The sequence below is a fragment of the Falco peregrinus genome, chromosome 17 (assembly GCF_023634155.1).
Source record: "Falco peregrinus isolate bFalPer1 chromosome 17, bFalPer1.pri, whole genome shotgun sequence".
Taxonomy (NCBI): domain Eukaryota; kingdom Metazoa; phylum Chordata; class Aves; order Falconiformes; family Falconidae; genus Falco; species Falco peregrinus.
In genome coordinates, this window is record NC_073737.1 from 2,148,318 (window position 1) to 2,152,567 (window position 4,250).

Here is a 4,250-nt window from a genome sequence, read left to right on the forward strand (position 1 = left end):
GCGGGCTCCCGCGGCTTGTGCCGAGCTCTGGCTGCCGGGGCGGGGAGCGGGGGCGCGGCGAGGGGCGGCTGCGCTCCCCGAGCCCCGGCGGCGGAGAGGGGGCAGAGCCGGCGGTACCGCCCGGCCCCTCCCCGCCCCTGCCCTCCCCGCCCCTCCGCCGGGCCCCGGAGCCGCGCACCGCGGAGGGCAGCGCAGCCGCGGGCGCCCTTCCACCGCCCTTCCGCAGGGGCAGGGGACCGGGACGGGGGGCTGTTTGTGGACCCCCGGGTCCCCAGCGCGCCCTCCCTCCATCCATCCATCCATCTCTCCCTCCCTCCATCCCTCCTTCCATCCCTCCATTCTTCCGTCCCTCCATCCATCCCTCCATCCTCCCCTCCCTCCATTCATCCCACCGTGGGGATGCACCTGCCCAGGGGGGTCTTTGTGCAGACCTCCAGCTTCTCATCCCTTCCTCCATCCCTCCTTCCTCCATCCCTCCATCCCTCTTTCCATCCCTCCATCCATCCCTCCAGCCTTCCCTCCCTCTCTCCATGGGGATGCACCTGCCTGGGGGGGTCTTTGTGCAGACCCCCAGCTCCTCATCCCTTCCTCCATCCCTCTTTCCATCCCTCCCTCTGCCAGGATGCACCTGCCTGCATGCAACAGGGGACCCCCAGGATGCCCCACTGCTGCAGAGCCAAAGGCGAGACGCCCATGCGTGCCCCCCACCCCACCTAGGACCAGCCCCAGGCCCCCACTCTGCTCCAACCGTGAGGATTAGAGACCTGCCGTGGCACAGGGACGTGGGTGCCTCGTCCCTGTATCAGGGAAATGCCACCAGCTGCGGGGGGGGGGGGGGGGGGGGGGAGGGGAGAGGAGGGGGCAGGGGACCCCACCCAAATGGGGACCTACCGCTGCTCTGCGCTCCCCACTGCCGGGGTGTGTGGGAGGAATTGCACACGCACATGTGCACACACACATCCAGACGTGGGAATTACTCATTCATGTCTGAGGCTCTGCAGGCAGCCCGGCTTCCCAGGCAGCAGCACCTTGCTCAGCCCTTCCTGGCACCCAGCCCCTCTGCCCCTCACCCCCAGCAGGGCTGGGAATGGGGGTCATCACCTCCCCAACCCCTCTGCCGCTCCCTGGCCCTTGGAAGCATCCTCACTGCAGAGGCATGGTGCAGCTCTCCCGGCCGCCGCCTCCTCCTCCTCCTCCTCCTCCCAGCCCTGCGTGAGGTGGTGGAGACCCTCGCGCCTCTCTCTGTCCCTGACTTGGAGTCAGGACCCTACAAGTGCCAGCGATAGGGGGTCCTGACCTGGGACCCACAAAGGTCCTGAGTGGCAACGGGGAGGATGCTCTGCTTTGTTCACCTCTGAAATAACAGGCCTCAGGAGCACAGGGGGAGCCGGGGGGAGCACCCTGCTTTGTAAGCCCCGTAGGCAGCATGTGTTCTGCACCACGGGGTCGGGGGGGACACACCACTGAGCCTCCCCCTATTCACAGAGCCTTCACTCTGGAGCAAGGGGCTCCGAGAAATCGGCTGGCACATTGCCTTGGCAAATAGCACACAGGATCACGCTGCTCTTTGAGTCAAGATTCAGCCAGAAAGAAAGGGGGGGGACAACAAACAACAGATCAGAGCAATACGCATTAGTGAGACTTCCCATTTAACAACATCCTTTCCCGTCCTATTCTTTTCCTGCTCTTTGCTCTCCTTGGCTTGCCTTCTCTTTTATATGTATGAAAAAAACCAACACAGAGACTCTGACTTAGCAGGATGCCACTGTGCTTTCACAGAGCCTAAATGGAGACAGCAGTGAAAAGGAGCGTCCTTAGCTGCCCAGCACCACTTTCATTTTGTCAGGTCGCGGAGTGGCTCGTTCCACCGGGTGTTACACTTGTCTTTCTGCAGTAAGATTACCCGAAAGTCCCAGTGCCATTGCAAAGAAGCCACTGTTCCTCCCTCCCCTTTGTGCCTCTGCTTATCCCCTGTGTTCGCCGGAGATGGGATCCCAGCAGCAGGAACAACAATAGCGGCTTCAACCCATCACCGGGCACCTCTGCCTCTTCCTCGGGAAGGCAAATACCTGCTTTAATACCTGCTTTAATACCTGCTTTAATGCCATCTCAGAGCTGAGCAGAGGGAAAGCGTTTTCTTGGCCAGGAGAGGGATCTGCTCTCCTCTCTTCTCTCCACTCTTCAGCCTCACCGCTGTCTCCCTCTCCTGCCTTCCCAAGCTCAAGGCTGGGCTGTGTCGGAGGAGAAGGATCGCTCAGCCTTCACAGAGGTGACATCTGAGGACTTTTGTCCCCACAGCTGCTCCCAGGAGGAGAGGCACAGCTCAAACCTGGCATTTCCCTGCATTTTGTTTCCTTACAAAGGGACAGAGACCCTCAGTCCCCCACCCCAGAGGCTGCTTCTGGTTTTAGCAGAGGTGGCTTTGGGTTTCCCAGCCCATTTTGGCTCTGGGTGGTGCAGGAGCCCTACAGGATGGGTATCCCCACTTGCTCTGATGGGTGACATCCAGCCAACCCTATCCCAAACCTTCCAGGAGTCTGCATGTCCTGTCCCTGTCCCCAAGCAGGGTGGAGGGGCTCTGGAAGCGTGTTAACACACCCAGCCATGGCTCATCCTCCATGTGAGCACCCAGCCAGTGCTGGGGACCACGGGATCTGACCGGAAAACACCCGCCTCTAATTGCCTGAGCATATTCATTAGCTTGGCCACAGCAGCCCACCTGACGAGGGTCTGGGCAGGGGCTGTGAGCATCGCATCCCGCAGGGTTAATCTCAGCAGCATTCCTGCTGAAGGCATTGATTGCAGTGCATCCCTGCTCCAGCGTTATCAGGAGCAACCAGGTACCAAGCCTCTCATTTAGAATTTATTCCAGGGGAATTTATACCCCGCGTCACTGGGAGGCAGGGGAAGCATCACGCCGACCAGCTTCCCCCCTCAGCCAGTGTTTTGGGGGCAGGGCAGGTTGTGGTCTCCTTTAGGAGAAGGGGGGTTGTGCGGGATGGCGGAGGCAGCTTTTCCAGCTTTGTGGGGGCACACACGGGGCTTTCCCTTCCGCCGCCCTGGCAGCACAAAGGGGGCTCTGTCCAGGGTGAAGCTGTGTGGCCATTGACAAGGTCTTGGTCGGAGGGAGAAGGGGAGCACAGAGGGAGGAGGATGGGAGGCAAAGGTCTTAGGGGCCAAGGGAGACCTGCAAGGAACCATCGTGCCAGGGAGGAGGGGTGAGCACCAATACAACCCTGCAAGTATTTCTGTTGGGGGTGGAAAAAAAAAGAAGAAAAAAAAAAAAAAAAACCCACCACATAACGAAACGAACAACTTTATTATGCCACAGCGCTGGGCAAATTCAGACCCTTTGTGAAATGACAACGCTAATCGCCAAAGCCGATTACAGAAACACAGCGGCTGGGCTGGCGCCGGCTGCCTGTGCTGCTGCCAGTCGCCCTGGTGCTTTCTGCTGCCTTCAGAGGGGCTGGACAAATTTGGGGTGAGGGGCAGTGGATGGCAGTCACGGGGTGCTGCTCCCCTCCCCAAATTGTCTTCTGCTTCCAGAGGATCCCACCCAAGCATCCCCTTGGCAGCGGTGGGGACGAGATCCCTGCGTGGGGCTGGGACAGCCCTTCTCCAGCTGGGCTTTGTTTCTGCATAGAAATTGATAAATGTGACCGGAGGATTTCTCCCCTCCTTCCGTTTAAGTCCCATTAATATGAGTTGGATTTGCTTACCCTCCTGACTTTAGGCTTTAATTCTGCAAAGCGTTATCACATTAATGGGAGTCAAGGTTGTTAAAGTGATGGATTATGCATTAACAGTGTAATCCATGGGGGGCAGAACCAGCCTTGGAGCTCTCCCCTACACTCCTTGTCTTCTTCTAGTCCTGGCAGCTATGAGAAGAGCATGAGCACCTCCCCAGGCAGCCAGAGGGTGACCCAGGGTCCTCAGGTTTCTGCCCTCAGGTGGTGCACGGGCAGGGCAGGAGTCAAGCAGGGGGTGCCTGGCTGGAGGGGATGAGGGCACAATCCTGCCTGGATGTCTGTGGCTCACAGGGATGCTCTTTTCCCCGCCTCTGGTACCCTGGCTCTGCTTTCCAAGCGATGCTGTATATCAGGCACCTGTAGCAAACTGGGTCCCACACAGGATTTTTCGCACCACTGGGGGTTTGCAGAGTCCCAAGTGGCTCCCAGGGACGGCTGGGAACCAGCTCCCAGGACTCTGCTCCCAGTCCTGGGGGGGGTCCTGAGCCCAGGTACAGA